The 19,816-nt window shown below is 44.4% G+C and overlaps 1 pseudogene; it reads right to left on the reverse strand.

Annotated features, from left to right (window-relative positions):
• Positions 1-18,850: 18,850 nt before the first annotated feature.
• On the reverse strand, positions 18,851-18,933 carry LOC129682595 (small nucleolar RNA SNORA17; annotated as a pseudogene).
• Between the last annotated feature and the right edge of the window lie 883 nt (positions 18,934-19,816).

Raw genomic sequence — 19,816 nt, forward strand, 5'->3', positions numbered from 1 at the left:
TAGATGAATGTTCTGTCTTTATGCACAACAGAAGAGGGCATAAGATTACATTACAGATGGCTGTGAGCCAACTCAGGACCTCTGGAAGAGCGGGCAGTGCTCTTGCTTCTTGTGGCTTGCTCAGCCTATTTTCTTACAGAACCCAGTGCTCTTTCACTGAGCCATCCCTTCAGCCCAATAACTGTATTTTTGAAAAGTATTTATTGTTCGTTTGTATTTGTTCTTTGTAGAACTTTCTATTTGGTTCATTAACTCATTGATTGATTGTTAGGGTCTCTCTCTCTGTCCATATTTCTGTGAGTGTGTGAATATTTATGTGAATGATATGTGAGAATGCATACATCTGTGTTCACATGAGCATGGAGGCCAGAGGTTGACATTGGGTGTCTCCTCGACTGCTCTCCACATTGGTTTTTAGAGACAGAGTCTCACTGGGTCAGTGGCCGGCCAGCTGGTGTTCCTGGCACCCCCTCCCCCTCCCCATTGCTAGCACTACAGAATGCTGCAGTAGTTTGTTCTTGCACAGGGATCTGAACTCAGGTCTTCATGCTTGCATGACTGGGCCAGCTCCCATATCCTTACAGTTCTGTATATATCTTAGACATTAATACTGTGTCTTGTATATAGTTTGAAAAGATCATTCCTATTTTGTGGACTGTTATAATTCCAGTGATTATTCCCTCTATCATGTAGAGCCTCTAAGATTTATTCAATCTCAATTATTAATTCTAGTAGAGGCCTAGAAGACAGCAGTGCTGAGAGGCCAGTCTCGTGAAGTTTCCAAAGGAAAAGAGGACTCTGTGAACATTGGTTCTGGAGGTCATTTGTATGATATTTTGACAGTCTGGGTGTGTTCTGCCCATGTCCCAAGAACTTGCCTGAAGCTAAATTTAGAGTACTAAATTTCTTTGGCAGAGAAAATGTTAGAACATCATAATGTCTTTGGCACTGTTTCAGGAAGTTATGGGGACTTTAGGAGGTGGAGCCTTGCTGGAGGGGGTGGGATGGGAGGCTCTATAGCCTCACCCCACTTCCTGTTCTCTCTCTGCTCCTGGAGTGTGGATAAAGACATAACCATTGAGCTTCCTTCTTCTACCAGAATGCCATGCTGTCCCTGCTATTACAGACTCTAACCCTCTGGAATTGTAAAGCAAAATGTTCTCTTTCTTGTCTGGGTTGCTTTGGTCAGGGTATTTCATCACAGTCACACACAGAAAAAAACATATGTGTAATCCAACTGCCATAACCCTTGATCCAGTAATCACACTCCTTGGAGTTGTGTAGTGAAGAATAATCAGTGAAATGCCTTTCTACCAATACTTTCATTATAACATTATTTTTCATTGCAAATGGCCATGGATAAACTTTTAGCACATCACTTTAAATCTATTCAGCATGGAGGTTTATTGAGGGCTCATCATGTACTCAACTATATTCATCTCTTTTTTTTTCCCCACTTAATCTTCACAATAACGTCAAAAGGCAAATCTCTTGAAGAGTCTTATGCAGCAAATAAAATGTATACAAAATACAGGTGAAAAAAATACAAAATAGCCTTAAAATCCTCATGATAAGTGAGCATGATGAATGCTAAATATAAAAGCTAGATGAGCAGGAAATCCAGCACGGGTATAGCCAGATACATTTAAAGCTACCTACAGATTAAAATGTTACAGTCAAGTTCACAAATACTGGAGTGATTTGTTAAGATTTATTCTGAGTGCTTATAACTTTTGAGACATCATAATAAAAGTATTCATGTGGTTTTAAAAAGAAATGTGAAAAGGCTATTGGTACATTTGCCTGTATCTAAAGACAAACTTCATTTTGCTAAGCTGATACATTCACAGTAGCCTTCAAGGCCATGCATGGGCTTTTTCCCTGTCTTTCGAGCTGATGCTCTTAGCTGATGGCTATGAGCTGATGGCTCTTCTAGCATTCTAGGTACCATCTCTCTATAGTACACTGGCCAGAGGACCTTCTGCTTTTCCCGCGGATTTTACTTGCTGCCTTCCAGGTGACTTCTGCACATTTTCACTTTTTCAGTAAAGCTCTCTGACTACCCTTGTTAGGACTCCATCCTTCATTCATCATGTCAGCCTGCCTCCCACCCCACACAGTGCTTTATGCACTTTTTGCCTGACACCTCACACCATTCTACATATAGAATCAGGTAGTTGGGGTGTTTTATTTTGTACAGTGCACAGTATGTCTGTGTATTATCTATACATCTCACTTCAGTAACATATAAACAGCTCAGAGACAAGAGAATTATTTCATCGATGTTATGACTCAGGTAGCTATGGTTCTAGGAACTCAAGAAGGTCTCAAAAAATGCACTGAATGTTTGTCTTTGTCAGGGTTACTATTGCTGTGATGAAACAACACAACCAAAAGCAACTTGGAGAGCAAAGTGTTTATTTCAGTTTATACTTCCATACTTTAGCCCATCACTGTAGGAAGTCAGGACAAGACTCACACAGGTCAGGAACCCTGGCAGAAGCTGGTGCAGAGGTCATGGAGGGGTGCTGCTTACTGGCTTGCTTCTTGTGGCTTGCTCAGCCTACTTTCTTATAGAACCCAGGACCACTAGCCCACGGATGGCCCCACCCACAATGGGCTGCACCCTCCCCAGTCAATCACTAATTAAGAAAATGCCCTGCTCTGGATTTTATGGAGGCATTTTCTCAACTGAGGTTTCCTCCTCTCTGATGACTTCGGCTTGTGTCTCCTTGAGATAAAACTAGCCAGCACTGCAGGAGAAATGGCTCAGCAGTTAAGAGCGCCAGTTGCTCTTCTAGAGGACCCTACAACTCCCATGCACCCCCATGGCAGCTCACAACTGTCTGTAACTACAGTTCCAGGGGATCTGACACCCTCACACAAACATACATACAGGTAAAACACAAATGAACATGAAATAAAAACAAATAAATTATTAAAAAAAAAAACCTGGCCAGCGCAATGCCGCTGATAGTGGCATCCTAGTGCAGGAAAAACACTGAAGGCCACAGAGGAGAACTTTGCAGACCTGATAAAACAGGGTCAGATGAATGGGGAGGAGGTCCCCCCATCAGTGGACTTGGAAAGGGGCAGGGTGGAGATGAGGGAGAGAGGGTGGGATTGGGAGGGAATGAGGGAGCGGGATACAGCTGGGATACAGAGTTAATAAAATGTAACTGATAAGAAAAAAATAAAAATTAAAAAAAAAGAAAGTGGGAAAAACTTCTGGCATGACTTCTGAGAAAAGCCAGGCAGGCATTTACTCAGAAAATAACTCTAGCAAACCTTGTGCCATCTGAGTTATCAGCTTATCCTTTTGCACCTGCCCCAACCCTGAGCCACTGGGCTAAGACTTTGCTGCTGTAAGACTGTATTTCTTGGCTTACCTGTTTCATTTCACTTCTAACCAGTGTCTTACACTGATTTTTAACAGGGTGAAGAGGCCACAATTGTGAACCTGGGATTATAGTTTTTCTATCATCATCATCATCACAATCTTCTTCTTCTTGAGCAGCAGCAGCAGCAGCAGCAGCAGCAGCAGCAGCAGCAGCAGCAGCAGCCTGTACTCCATCCTTGCCGGTTCTTGTCTGTAGCTGTGGCTCCCAGAAGGCGCTGTACAGCATCTTTTCTTTATGGCCATAGATGGCAGCACATCACTATCTGCGGTCATCTGCAGAGGCTGGGTTGCTGCGGTCAGAGCTGTGGGCAGGAGAAAGCAGCTAAGGAGCAATCAGTCCAAGCTGAATGGCAAATTGATGTTTTCATTAAGTGAGCAAACTGGCTTCCTTTATAAACAAGGTCAGGGTACCATAACTCAGGGGATTTATTAAATTAAAACCTGGCTGCACTGTGGAACTGGCAATTTATCTGCATGAAGCACATACAAAACTGTCCTTTTCAGGACTGGTACTCTTCTTATATAATTATTCATAAAAACTGCTATCCACACGTTGTCTTTGTTTTTCCACACGAGGTAAACAAAAATGTGATTATTTTTACAGTAATCACTCTTTCAAGATGATTTTGGTGCCCTATTCTAAGCCCAGGTGAGATCTTTGTCCATTTAATATGATTGGCACTCAGACAGAGGAAACTTTGCATAACAGAGTAGGTTTTGCAGGGGAAACATTTGGAATGTACTATGTCCATACGGTGAGTTTGAAGTGACCTATATAGTTAATTTCACCACTGTCAGGGAACAGTGCAGAAAGTCCAGAAACCATTCTCATAAAATGGCCAGTTGTCAAAGGCTCAGTGAACTTATGATTCTCAACAAGTTTTGTCCAGCAGAAATGTCAAGCGATCCCCAAATGTGAGCTGCGTGTTGTTATGGTTTGAATTTTAAAAGCCCCAAAGGCCACTGAAGCTTGATTGGAGCCTCAGGAAATGACTGGGAGATACTGGAACCTAAAATAGATATATTAGATATTTTAAACAATATCAGATATATATTTTAAATATATATCCAATGTATATTTAAAATATGTTTTAAATATATATTAGATATATGTTAAATAATATTAGATATATGTATTTTAATGTATACTTTTAAAGAGGTCAGAGGACAGCCTCCAGCCTCGGTCCTCACCTTGCACCTTGTTTGAGTTGGGCTCTTGTTTTGTTCTCTGGGTGTCCCAGGTTAGGATACTGCAAGACTCTGTGCTTTCTCCTGTTTCCACTTCCCATCTTCCCCTGGGTGCACTGGGGTCAAAGGTGCATGCAGGACTCTGTTCAGCTTTCGTGTGGGTTCTGAGGATTCAGACTCAGGGGCTTCTGTTTGTGCAGCAGGTTCTCTACCTGTTAGCCTGTCTCCTCTGCACAAAGATCCTTCTTTCGCTTAAAAACTTTCACTTAAGAACTATGTTTGTTATTTTATGTGTGGGGATGTTTTGCCTGCGTATCCCTGCTGCGCACCACATATGCGCAGTGACTGGTGAGACCAGAAGAGGGCATCGAACCCCCCGGGACTGGAATTGCAGATGGTTGTGAGCCCCGTGGATGCTGGCAGTTGAACTCTTTTAACAAGCTGATTGTCTCAGGATTTGTGTTGGTAATAAAAGGCATTTTAATACAGTGGCCAAGCCTGCCAAAACTTCATTTCCCAAATAATATTTTTTTCTGGTTCAGTGGGCAATAAAAAATATTTTTGCACGCTGTTTGTAAGTTGAAGCCTTCTGTATACACATAGAACCTAATTTAAAGAAAGCAGAATCACATTGTAGTTGTCCTACAGGACTTTTAAAGGGACAAGCAAGGGAAGACTCTCGGTACTTAACCCTCTACTAGTTATCAAAAGCTAGATCAACACATGCCCATAGTTATAAAGACGTAACCTTATTTTCTGAGGAGCTAAATCTTAAAGGATTTACAGTCTTTGCCTTGTGATAACTCTAACCCAACTGTTACTACTGAGTTCTCAATTATCTGCAGGTTGATTTAAATTCATTCTGGGCCCAAGAACAGATTATAGGGACCATGTATCAATAATACATGCTAAATATATGAAATGTAGCATATACTTGTGTTTGCTTCCTAACTGAAGGTTTATGGGTCTCCAGACTTTCTTTTTAGGATACTAAGCTAATGATTTACCAAGGGTCTTTCTGCCAAGTCCTCTGGGGTCTTCAGGTTTCACTGACATGCCCTCTCCTAAGGTGACGGCTGCCATCTCATTCCCTCCTGGAACTTCCATTTCCACAGATGCTATTCACATTCATACCGTATTGATCTTTTTGTCAGCTTTGCATCAGCAGGTCTTGTTGTGGGGCTGAGCTGGCCTCAGCAGTGTTGCTTACACATGTGTAAGATGTAGGTTGGCTTAGCTGTGTTGCAGAAGCCTGGTTGTCTGTAGTCCACACTGCAGATTTGTGTATCTGCTGCATATGCCTCTTATTGCACAACAGATTGGTTAGGATGTGTTCCGTGAGAACATGTGAGTACTTGCAAGGTCTATCATGACATATTATGACTTCTCCACGTGTGTCATTGATGTGATTCAGTGACAAGGCAGGAATTTGCAGCACCTCCACAAAGGCTATGGCTAGGACCTAGACATGTGGAAGGATGGGAGGATTGGAACCAATCCTCCAGTATCTCATAGTCCCCTTCCTTAGTCCCAGAGCTGTAAGGAATGAGCTCTGTATATGGATTCAGTGTGCAGCTGGAGAACCCAAAGCTAAAGACTTGAGACTGTATCAGAACCTCAATAATTCTCCAGTTCTCAGAACACAGTGGGGAGCTCAGGCAGCTTCACTTCTAATGTCTAGTTGATCAGCTTTGCTGTGAAGATTTAATTGATCAGTTTTTCTTGCTTTGGGACGGGTGTTCTAGTTTGGTTTCTATCCCTGTGATAAACATGGGCAAAAGAAACCCAAAGAGGACAAGGTTTATTTCATTTCACAGGTGACAGTCCATCATCAAGGGAAGCCAGTGCAGGAACTTGAGGCAAAAAGCTGGAACAGAAAACATAGAAAACCATCTTTACTGGCTTACTCCATATGACTTGCTCAGGAAACGTTTTTATGTAGCTTGGGCAGAGCTGCCTCGGGATGGCACTGCTCACAGTAAGCTGGCTTCTTCTCTGTCAATTAGACATTAAAAAATACCTCACAGACTTTCCCATGGACCAGTCTGATTGACGGAATTTTTTTAGCTGAGGTTCCCTCTTCTGGATGAGTCTAGGATTCTTTCAAGTTGACAGCTGAAGCTAATAACAAAGGGGACTATTTCATAAACTGGCATAAATGCAGGCAAAGGGTTAGGACCCATCCATACTATGTTATAGATTATAGTGCTTTGATATTAAAAGGTACTTTCCTCATCTTAATGCAAAGCTTTTAAGTTTGTTTAGGTAAATAATTGTTTTCATGTTAGAAATATCACCCACATTTCACAGTTCAGTTATCAAATTAAACTGGGGTAATATTATAAAATAAAAATGTTACATAATTTATAGTTATATATTTATATATGATTGTTATAAATTGGGCTGGAGATATAAATTAAGCTGGCACAAGGTAAAAATAGTTATAGTTTTAAGCAGGAATTTTATCCTTAGGAATTTGCTTCCATAAAACAATCTAATAGACGAAGGATCTATATGCGTGAAGTACTTTGTGATAACCCCATTCGTTACACTAAAGGGAAACATGTCAACATAGTAAAATGTCATCTTCAACTCGGTTAATTAAGAAATTACATAAAACATTGAAATCTCACTATAGCATAGTGTAAATCAGCACTTACCTGAGTATCCAAATTATATAGAGCGATTCCTCCCCATGCACACTCATATATACACACAGAATGCACAGAATGCACACCCCTCCCCTCCCATATACACTCAGAGCACGCATTCACTCCCTTTTTTTCTACATGAAATGGAAAAAAAAAACCATATTGAATCTTTTTGTAATTTGTTCATTTTGAGATACGAGACACTCATTGTCCCTCAGAAAAGATTACTCTTCAGTGAGTCCTTTGTATGCATAATGCCATAGTCCCCACCTAGAATCAAGAAGCTGGTCCACACATGCTATATCTATGAATAAAGCCATCTAGGGACGAGCCCATTGCGTGAAGAACTACACACCTGTATAGCACTGACAGCATTACCTCTGGATGAGAAGGGACTGAGAAGCATACTGAGCGTGCTGGTGGCACATGCCACGGCTGGGCTAGAGGAAGCCGTGGAATTGGCCAGCGTCTGGCTGAGGGACTCAGCAGCAGTGATGTGTTTTTCACCCAGTGCTGTGTTTTTCTCTTGTTCTCCACTATAATTCTTCTGTTATAATCAAGTCCTTAGTTAACTGTTTTACACGATCATCCAAGTATTTTCTGTACTTTTGAGAATAAAGGGAGAGGCCTGTTATTCTTAGGTAAGACCAGAACCTATGGATCTCTATGAAACTCTATGGATCCCATAGAGAGATGGTAAAAATGACTCGGGTGCCGTGCGGCGCAGTCTCTGAAGCTGCGGCTCAGGATGAGAATAACTGATGGTATGGCAGACAGGATGTGTATTTGCTGAATATTTCATTTATCTTTCATCTTTTGCTCTGGGTGGGTCATTCCTTCAGACTCTGCTAAGCCCAGGGAAGGCCAGAAGAAGCGGACAATGAAACACTGGCAGGGAAAATCCTGTGCACACTAAGAAGCGCTTCGCTGTCCTCCCTGTCCCCCTTCTCACCTCCAGGCCAGAGCTGCTTTCACTTGGCCTGTGGTGTGGATGTGACACACCACAGTCTTAGCTTATGTCTCGTGTAGATTTGCTTGTGCGCTTGCCATATCTCCAGCTGTGTGTGTGTCTGTGAGGACACCTGTGGCTGACCTTAGCATTGGGATGAGTGATCCAGTAAACTGACGACAGGAGGTGGAGGGAGGAGACTTCACCCCTTCTTCCTGGGCATCATTCGACTTTGCTCAGACAGACACACGCTGGGTTTCATTTGCTCTCAGGCCTTTAGGTTCAGACTAGCTTTCCATCTTGTACATGGCAGACTTGTAGGCTTGCAGTCCTCCCGTGAGTTGTTTACTCAGACTTTTTGTGCTGATGACTGGTAAAGCCTTCCCACTCTTTCTCTAAAACACTCCAGAAAACAACTAAACTTGTACAGTTGTGAACAAATGAGAGTTGGGTCGTTTGTTACTGTGGTACAGTTTCGCCTGTCATGGTACAATACAACAGAATTCCCCAAGATTCAAAGAAATGGACTACAGAAGACGGAACCCTTTATTGACTGACACCCAGTAGGGAGTGTCTATAGATCTGCGGATCCTTTGCCTGGCGCCCAGCAGGGGGTTTCTATAGCTCTGGGAACCCTTTTGGTGGTTAGACTTGAACTTGCACATGCACCTTTCATGCTGATGTCACATAGTGCATTCACACTCCCCTGAAAGGTCCACTCCGCCTCTGCCGTAGCAACATTTGCTAACTCCTTTGGCAACTCCACTCTCAACTTTTACTTCTTCGTTTTTCAATCCATCGTGTTCAGAGACTCTAGTGACAGCGGCCCATGGGCTTATAAACACCAGTGTAGAGAGTGTATCTGATGAGCTCTGGCTTGATTTATAGACGGTTATCAAAAACTATTATTTGAGAGTTGTGCCCTTGGCAAATCCTGAAAACCTCTGTGTTAGCCACTCCCCCGATTTTTACATTAGGAAGCTGATCTGCATATTCTATTTGAAAAAGATTTGACCATTTAAAATGCATTAAAAAGCAATCCTCCCAATTCCACAAGGGCATCGACCCACATCAATTAGAAGGAGGTCATTACTGTACTACAGATGGGCATTGATGGGCATGAGCCACCTACTATGATAACTCAGTAGTTGGTGAAGGGGTTGGGAGGTCGACCTGAAGACAAGCAGCCTCCATAAATATGCCATCTGCTCCTCTTCTGCCTCTTGGTAAAGGCAAGCCTTTACTGAAAGCAGCTACCCAGATAATTAAAGAAAAACAAAGTCACTGTGTGGCAGGTGACGCGGAGAACTTTCTATAAATTTTCCAGACAACCATTTTCATTTTTTGCCTCCCAGTGTCAGCAAGAATGTGATCTGTCTAGTTCAAGCGACTTAGAGTCAGATGCTCTCAGCTGGTATGTAATGCTTCGTAGGAGTTCCCAACTCATCAATCTGGCCTCTGAAACAGTTCTGTCAGATCTCACAGCCACGTTGGTCCCACTGGTTCATGGCAAAACCCCAGTGCTGCTACTGCTGTGAAATCGTTAAGCTGCTTGTAAAACTTCAGAAAGCACAAGGTCTGCGGGCTCACTCTCACAATGCGGGCCTGAGGTGAGAACTGTGCTCTTACAGGGTTGGAAAAGGAGACCAGTTACGACTGAGGATAAGGAAGAATGTTGCTGTGCGTATGTTTCTGTAGGAGATACTTGCTTCCTCTTATAGAATGCATTCCTGCAGGGCAGGTTGGAGCCCCTCCCCCACAACTGCTTTGCAGCTGAGAACTGGGAGTACCTGAAAAACAAACAGCTGGACACTTTGGTTAAGATGATGGGCTAGAGAAAGAGATTCACTAATCAAGGGATGCAAGGGGGCTTAAATGTGGAGGGAATTACACGACACAGGGTGAGCTGAAACATCAGCCTGCAGTGCCCTGCCAGGTGGGTCAAAACAGGAAGGCACTTTGAGAAGGAAAGGGAGGTGAGATACAGCAGCCTTGCCCCCAGGGCAATCCCACCAGCCTCAGCTGTGGTTGCAGATCTGGCAGACTGGTTAGCAGTGAGTGGAGACAAATCCCTATAGGACTTGGAAGGCTGGTCTGGTTGCTGTCTTGAGAGATAACTTGTTAAAAACTGATCCAGCAGGGATGACGGGAGGGGAGGCTGAGGGGCAGGGGGTGGGCAGCAAGCCTCCTTTCAGCAGGTGTGAGGGGAAACCCAGCTGAAGGTTGCAGGTTTCAGGAGGCAAGGAAGTACAGTGTTGGGTGAGGACCTCATCTCTGACAAGAACCCTCAGGTCTCGCAGCGCCGACCCAAGGTCATTGGGAGGATCAGTCTCTGGAACTACCACTCTGCCTTTCACCTCTCTGTAGCTTGAGAGCTCAATTGCAGCAGTGGACTTGGCATCTCTAGGGACCTCCCTCCAGCAGGGTGACTGAAACTCAGCAGTTGCTGGAAATAAAAAGACAGGTCCTCTCCCTGTTCCAATCTCAGTTACCTTGCTGCTTCCCGCACTCCTGTTGGGATCAGTAAGCAGGCACTTCTACGGCCAGCCCCAAGGGACCTGACAAACCAGTTATCAGGCATTTGTGAAGACACCCTGGCCACCTGGAATTACCTGCACATGCCCTGGGTCACCCTATAAGAGAACTGGAGCCCTCCCCCTCTCCCCCTCTCTCTTACTCTCTTCTCTTCTCTTTCTCTCCTCCTCTCTCTCTGCAATTACTCTCTTCTCTTCTCTTTCTCTCCTCCTCTCTCTCTGCAACCCCCCTTCCCCTAATAAACCTCCCACGTGGAACCGATCTCGTGGTGTGATTTGTGAACCCGCGTGTAACCTCCACAGGCGCACAGGCGCACGTTTCCCAACATTCGTACGTTTCCCAACATTGGTGCGTTGGTCCTAACAACTCCCATTCCCCGTGGAAGACACCTCCCTCCCCCAGCAAAAAGCATGAGTTACCCCAAGAGAGTATGATTTGGGGAGTCTGCCTAGCCCACAGGCTACAAAGGGAAGTGTGGACAGCAGAGGGACCTGGTGTGCAGAGAAGGAAACTACTAAGTTAAGACAGTTGTGGTGGGCATCAACTACTACTCCAATATAGACTGAGCAATAGCAAAATGACCTAAGAAACTGCTTTGTGGTATTGACTCACCTCAGACAGAACAGCTGTCATTAAGCAAATAAAGGACCACAGATTCTGGAACAGCTGGTGGGAATGACTGGTGCAGCCGCTGTGGAGCTTTCTAAGAAAGGTAGCAACGGTACTAATGTATGACTCAGAAAACTCTTGGGTATATACCTGAAATATTCCTGAGAGATTCCAAGTCAATGTATCATAGAGATACCCACGTACTTGTGTTTGTTTTATTAGCCACAATAGATAAGTGATGGGCCGCACATTTATGTCTGTAAACAGATGAATGGACGAAGAAAATGTGAGAGTTATACAAATGGGATGTTATTATGCAATAACAAGTGAAATCATGACATTTACAGGAAATCTGTTGCAACGATCATCATGTTAAGCGAAGTCATGTTAAGTGAAATAAGCAGTGCTTGGACAAATGTGTCACATGACTCCATGTGTGTACGTGAGTATAGGTTATGACACTAGACAGAGAATTATGAGAAGGAAGGAAGAGATCTTAAAGAGTTGGGGAAGAGAAGGTAATGGAATAGATGTGACTTGAAAACACGAATGGTTGACAGTGGAAGGAGTAGAGGGGAGGCAGGGCTCAGGGGAAGGTGGTGGGGGAAGATGAGCGAGGAAAACTATGATGATACGAGTGAGTGAAATACAGTGAACGATATTACTTTGCATGCTAATAAAGATCAGTGAGAAAAGCATGAAAACAGGACAGCTTAGCCGAACGCTGCTCATTTAGAAGAGCAGATGTGCTACTCCCCACTGTGACCTTGAACTTTCTAGATACTCAGAACTTGCCAACATTAATTAGAATAACTCCTTTTCTCTGATATCGAGATATGTTGGATGGTCTGAAGCATGGCTCCTTTTCAGAACCACCAACTTTGGGTAAACTTTAGGTTGCCATTGATATTGAATGCCGTGTTCATGGTGCCCCCTGGTGGAATATAAAAGAATATCCTAAGTCACATTGATACTTTTGCAAGATTTGTGTCTTCCTCAAGATTCCTTTATATTAAACCAGCAAACCTGGGGACCAGGCCTACATACCAATGAGAACAACTTTCTGAGAGGCCTTCTTTCACTAATACTTTAGTTGGCCCAAGACCTTAGCTTCATGAGTCAAGCAAAAGTGGTGAGATATAGTTAACAAATTCCCCTGCCATCGTGAGGTGAGGTATCCCTTCTAAGCTTTGTGAGGTGACAGCTTTACTCTGGAAGGCTGTGGTACCCTAGGACACACTGGCCTGAGGGACAGAGATGGACCTCTGGTGGTGGGCCACCGAGGGTTGGATCCTACCACATTTCTTGCTTACATTCTAGTGGGGTGACTATTCCCTGCCACACACTTCCCCTCCCCTGCCATGCGTGGTCTCAGCTATCCTGGTGTGCCTTCCCCGCCATGATGGACTGGAATTCCTGAATCTATGAGCCTAAAGAAATCTTTATCTCTTGGTCTTGTTTCTGGGAGGTATTTGGGTCCCAGCGACACCCAGGTGACGTATAAAGACAGGACTCCTTGTGTGATTATACAATGGGCAGAATTAGGAAGGTGTGCATGGTGGGTAGAGAAGATAAGCTGTCTAGCATGAACTCTGGGGTAGCTTGTCAGGGATATGGTTCCCAGCCGTGGTAAAGAAGGAAGTGTGGGAGTCACGTTTCAGGGAGAAAAGCCATATTGTTTTATTGTCTCATATTCCTATGAGACCCATACACCCCTCCTCCTTTATGGGTCATCTTCTCGTCACAGCTGTTTATACTGCTGTTTGCAAACAGTTAGGATCCAGAAATTGATTTAATATGGGTCATAGACCAGCAATGAAAAAAACAGAATATAAACTCTCAATGTGGATTACACATCTTAAGTAAATATTGGTTTTAAAACTTTAATAGATTACACTGGTCCATGCCCACAGGGTCATGGCATACCATATGTTTTACTATGGGTCTTAGTAGCAAGCATTTGGAAACCTTGACTGTGTGTCTATACTGGATAGGATTTCTTTTTTAATCATATTTGCTCTTGCCTCACCTCCTGCTGGATGGTTTTCCAAGCTTCCCTTTCTTCCTTTAGTCTGTTCAGGCTGTGAAGAGACACCATGACCAAGGCAACTCTTATAGAGGACAACATTTGATTGGGGCTGGCTTGCAGTTTCAGAGGTTTAGTCCATCATTGTCATGGTGGAAAGCATGGCAGTGTGCAGGCAGAGATGGTGCTGGAGAAGCTGACAGTACTCCATCTTGATCCACAGGCAGCAGAAGGAGACTGGGTACAGCTTGAGCATTTAAGACCTCAAAGCCCTGCCTCCACGGTGACATACTGCCTCTAATAAGGCCACACCTCTTATTACTGCCACACCCTCTGAGCCAAACATTTAAACACACGAGTCTGTAGAGGCCAGAGCAGCTGGTAATGGAGCTCCAAAACTGAGAGAGATGGGTAGATAGAATGGATGCTTTAGGAACAGCAGCCAGCCACTTGCTCCTGCAGACTGGCACTACAGTGGACGGAGCAGCACTAGAAAGATGGCAGCAGCGATTTATGCCAGTGAATGGTGGGAGTTCAAAGTGACCAGCACTGCATGGCTGCCTGGGCAGCAGTTAAGCCCTGGGGGTCCAGTGATGAATTCTTTGGGGAGAACGGAGCCAGTCCTTCCCAGAGTAAATAGTGAGTCTCAGCCAGTCATGGTGAAATATATGATGTTGGCCCTTTTGTTTCATGTGAAAGAGGGACATGGGCTCATAATCCCTGGGCAGTGGGAGGGGTCTTGAGGGTGAACGTGTTTGATTTTCTGGGACATTTCATTTACAAGCAATAGCACAGCCCTATCATAAGAAGGAAAAGCAGTACTTAATTATCCAATAGATGAGGGTGGAACCCCAGGTATGGTTAAAGGTCATTGGTTGAATGCTGAGGTCTTACTGGCATAGGGTCGGGTATTTCCTGGAACCCCCGGGTGCACAATGAATAAGTTTCTTAACGGGGAAGGATTGGGCCCGCGATCTCTCAGGGCTATGTGCCACTCCTTAGAAGATCTGTGGTTCCTCAGCTGGGGAGCTGAGGAAGGGAACCCATCATTTTGGCACTGAGCTCAGGGGCTATCAGTAATGCCAGACTTCGATCTTACCAGCAGGGTTCAACAATTAGGATGTGTAGACTTTGTGTTTGTGAAAGAGTGGGGTGCTCACTGGCCATCCCACTTGCTCCTTCTGCCTTCCACTGTATAAAGACGAGGCAAGAGGCTCCCTTTTCGAAACAGGAATGTGGCCCTCAACAGATAACATATCTGCCAACACCTTGATCTTGGGCTTTTCAGCCTTCAAGATGGTGACAAATAAACTGTGGTTTATAAATGTTCCACTCAGTGTGGTATTTGGTTAGAGCAGAAGGCATGCTTTTAGAGACTCTCCTTGGCTGAAGGCCGCAGTAAGCCTTCCTACAATCTTCCTGGGCGCTTGACATGGATCTAAGACTTTGAGTCACAGCTCCAAGCTCCATGTGGGTTTACTTGTCCAATCAGGAGCACTTTACTTTGAATCCTTTAAGGTTCTCATACATCAGATAAAACTTGACAGAGCTTACCCAGTGACTAGACTGGAATTAAATATCAGCATGTCTACAAAACTATATTTCAGACCCTCATTCTTGACAACCACAAATAAGTTTGGGTTGGGGCATCCAAACTCCCCCAAACTCCCCCTCACTTCTGGAGTGAGGTGACATTAAGAACGAATATTTAACAAATATGTACCATGCATACCACGATAAGATTGGTGACTGACTGGCCAGTGAGGCAGACTGGAAAGGGGCCTGAATATGCTGGCTTTTTGGACCAGATTCCCTGGAAAATATTCTTGTTTGGTGATCACTGTGATGGGGGACCTTTACAGTAAAAGCACTCTCCTGTTTCCAGCACTGTCATCTTCTTTTCCTAGAGATGGTGGGCTTGGCTTGCTTGGTACCCTTGCTATTGAAGACTACCTGTGTGCTTTAGTGGCTTGCAACTGTTTTATCTAAACTTGTGTCTGTCCACGAACTATCAGCGGCAATGTTTTCAGCTTGTCTCCACTTGTACAGCCCCTTACAAAAGTAGGACGATATGAAATTTTCTTTGGGTAAGTACCTTCCTCTGAGTATAAAATAGTAAATTTATTTCCATTTCCAATTCTGGGCCAGTCAGAGGAAGCCATGTATGAAGTGGGATGTCCAGTTTGTAGCCAGTGGGATGCGTCCAGCTTCCCTGGCAATGGTCTCCAATAACAGTGCACATAGGACTCTTCATGGCTCCACTGTACAGTCCACCCCATGCCTGTGTTTGCTCTTCAGTCACTGGAGAACTCAAGTGATGGTGGCTGACTCCTTGGCAATAACCAGGACTGCATACACAGCGCTTTTTCTCTTTCTGTTTGTCTTTGTTTCCACGAAAATAATTCCAGGCCTATGCAGATGATCCAAAATAATAAAGGCCTTCAATAAGATGGCAAAAATAGAGGGAAAAAGAAGAGTCCTTTATGTGCAGCAAAAGTGTAAGAGGGAGTAACCAAGATGGCTCAGCAGGAGAGGTTCCTGCCAGATACCTCAGAGACAACCTGAGTTTCCCCCCAGGATCCACATGACTGTGGAAGGAGAGAACAGACTCCAGCAAGAGTGTTCTCTGACCACCATGTGTGTGCAGTGACACACAAATGCAGACAGACAGACAGACACACACACACACACTAATCATGGACAAAAATGGTCAAGAGGGGTTGCTCTCCATGAATCTCTTCTATTAACAGTTTTTCCATTTTTTTTTTCTGTTACTACAGTTACTTGTAATAGAAAAATTGAACTTTGCTACTTTCAAACTGAAAGCTTTTTTTTTTGTCTGAAGCTTAAGGCAGTTATTTTTGCAAAAGATGGTTCATGGGTTTCTTAATTAAATGGAATGCAGGGAGTGTTTGAAATATTATCATCTGGATGACTTTCCTCTACATTTATAAATACTCTGTAGTCTCACCATAATTAAGATAATATGAAAAGAGTTTGAAATATGGTGATCGCTTAAAACCTGAAAATAATTCTTTTTAGTGTGAATCATTATCTCACTAGTTTTATAACCTAATAAAAAAAAAGTAAAGGAAAAATCCTGGGCATTTAAATTTTACAAAAATCATATGTATTCTGGGAAAATGGCAGCGTTAGCTACACATTCCTACTTAATATCTTTGAGATGTTCCAAAGACATGAAGCCTTCCGTGGCCCTCTCAGCAGGAGTTAGAAAATGCAAAGCTCACTAGGTTTGGATTCAAAACAAGTCACGGTTTCCTTCACGTTGGAACTGAGATGCATGGTAGAAGCCCGTAGTCTTTGAATATGTTTTTATTTTATTTATTTTATTTTATTTTATTTTATTTTATTTTATTTTATTTTATTTATTTCTCGAAAGACCCTTCCTCTTCTCTTTGGATGTAAAGAAGGCACATGAGGTAATGTAGAAACTGTCAGCCCTTCTAACTCTTCAGGGGTCACTTTAGAGTTCTCTGCAGTGCCAGTTCTACCTATGCGTCTTGCCTCGCACTGTGATGGCCACATTGCAGATCCTCCGGAGAACTCCCTTGCTGTTCTTTTTCTGAGTGTCGGCATTTGGTATCTTTTAAAGATACAGGACTTGTCTAATGAACATTTGGTGAAGAGGGAAGTTAGACTCACTGGATGATGAATGTGCTGAAGCAATCACTTAACACTCATTTTTGACCCCTCTGCCCTTACCTCATCAATGGTTAATTCATATTGATGAGGTTTTTTGATTTCTTGTTTCTAAAAACTTTTTGTTGGTTCTTTGTGAATTTCACATCATGCACCCCAGTCCCACTCATCATCCCCTTCCCTCATACCTGTCCTCCATCCTTGCAACCTTCCCCCCAACAAAGAAAAAAATCTCATTGGGGAAGTTGTAGTGTGTCACAGTGTGTCCCATAGTATACACTTTTGTCCCCACTTCTTTGCTTTCAAATGCTCATTGCAATGACTTGTTGGTCTGGTATGAGGCTTCTGGCTTCCTCTACTTTATCAACACTTCATTAACACTCCTCTCAGATGTGTGGTTATTGCCCTGTGTCATGGAGCTGTAGCTCCATCTCCTTCATGCACTCCAGCAATTCATCCATGGGGTAGAGGTTGAGGTGAGCCAATTCAAAGCCCTGGAGCTGGGCCTGAGAGGCATCTGAGCTGGTCAACCTGCCACTCTCATGCCCTCAGGTTAGCTTACCAGCAACCCCTGCAACCAGGGCCAGCTCTACCCTGCTTCCCAGGTGAGGTGTGTGCCCTGCTTTCCCAAGTGTGGCAACTGGTGAGACCTGTTTTCCCCTCTCATGACCCCAAGCCCAGTTCTCCTGCCTCCCACAGGTGGTAAGGGGTGAAAGAGGGGAGAAGTTGCATCTCTCCCTTGTACAAGCCACTGCGCAGCAGACAAGCAGTAGGGCCAGCTCTTCTGTGCTCATGCCTTCAGTACCAACTCACCTGCAACTCCCAAGTGCAGGGCCAGGTCTACTGTGCTGCCCAGGCGAGGGGCAGGGCCTACTCTCCTGAGGGCTGTAGTAGGTGAGGGCAGGGATAGCTCTCCTGCTATGACGACCTTAGGGGCAGCTCTCCTGCTTACCATAGATGGCAAGGATCAAGTGGGGACATTTCTCCATTGCCCATGTCATCACATGGCGGACAAGTGGTGGGGCCCCATTTCCCATGCTTGCACCCATGGGGCCAGCTCCCCTGCATCCCTTCCAGGGTCAGTGCTGCTCTGCTGCTGAGGTGAGGTGCAGGGCCTGCTCTCTTGAGTGCTGAAGCTGCTAAGGGGGTAGGGTCAGTGCTCCCGTGATGCCCCGGTGAGGGGTAGGGCCAGTTCTGCACAGCCCTTAGACATCATGGCTGCTGCAGGGCCATGGACCCTTATGTGGTCCCTGGTGGCAGCACAAGCCAGGACCTCCCCATGGTCTCAGGTGACATCACTGGCTACTTACATCAGGTTATTTTATTTTTTATTTTTATTTTATTTTTTACTCTCTGTGACTCTCCAGTTCTGCCTTTCTTCACTGTGTCCACATCCTTCTCTCTTTCTTCCATTTTACCACCATTTGTTTGCTCCTCTTGGAGGGCCCTGGGGTCTCTGACTGTCTGGGGTTGTCTCAGGAGTAGTCTCAGAAGTGCTATGCCCCTTTTGTGCATTATGGCACCAAGTGGGGGGGGGGATCTCAGGCATGGTCTGTTCCCATCTACCCTGCAGGGTTGTGAGGCTCCAGACTGGTGGTTGGTGGTCATCTCAAGAGCTCCCAGTCCAGGCCCTGTGGCACAGGTGGTCATCACAGGCGCGCTCCTCAGCTGGGCCCACCTGAGTGGCCCTACGTGTATGTCTCGGGTTCACACTCCTGCCTGGGCCACAGTCCCGGGGGGGGCTTCTATTCTCTGGATCACTTCCTGACCTGAGAGCCCATCTGGACTGTGCTAGAACAGTGGTCATTTCAGGTTCACTTTTTTTTTCAGGTACTGTTAGGCTTCTAATCAATCAGATATTCATGAACACTGAGGACACTGAGCATAGACATGGCTTCTCTCCTCTCTCTTTAGATATGTTAATGGATGCATTCCTACCTTGGGTTAAATTAGAATATCTTACTCCATTCCATCCCAGCTTTCAAGAGTTAAAGGGATTCACAATGTTTTCTCTAGGCTCATTTAATTCCACCGAATGTATGGATTTTCTCTTTTTTTACTTCAGAATTGTTTGGCTAAAAAGATGGGGTGCTAATCCCTTGCCTGAGTTTCTGGTTCTGTAGGTGTGAAGTGGGGCTTACAGAAAGGGGCATATAGAATATACCCCAAGGAGATGTCAGTGCTGCTGGACTCAAGAACACATGCTCAGAGCTGCTGGTGTTGAAACAAATGACGTAAGTAAGAATTTCTTTGTGTGTGTGAGTGCGTGTGGGGGTGAATGTGCACGTGTGCATTTGTATTTGTGTGTGTGTGTGTGTGTGTTCATATACATGTTTATGCAGGGATTGAAAAAGATAATATGTCAGGTACAGAACATTGTGAGAAAGCCATAGAAGGTCTGTTAAGATCCCTGTTCCCAAAGGTGTAAAGGAAAGGAAGAAACGGAAGAACTGACGCCTCTCCCACTTGGAGGTACCTGAAAATGGCATGTAGGGAAGGCATCAGCATCCTCTAGAGACTTTTTAGCTGCCTCATGGTGTCCTGGTATCTGCAATGTGTGATTTCAGATTGGGCAGTAAATCGCATTGCTTGTCGCGATATGGCAGGTCAATATTGGTGCATTCGACTGCACGAATATTATGTTTCATTGGTCTTCTGTCTTAAGGAAACCATGTGAATCTGCTGGTTGAATTGCTTGCTTTGAGGTAATTGGCTGTGAATTTTAACCCCATCATAGTCACTCACCCGCTGAAAGGTTGAAGTTTGGTATGTACTTGAATGATTCTAGAAATGTGCTT

This window comes from Psammomys obesus, unplaced genomic scaffold, assembly GCF_907164565.1.
Source record: "Psammomys obesus unplaced genomic scaffold, mPsaObe1.curated_primary_1811, whole genome shotgun sequence".
In the NCBI taxonomy this organism is placed as follows: Eukaryota; Metazoa; Chordata; class Mammalia; order Rodentia; family Muridae; genus Psammomys; species Psammomys obesus.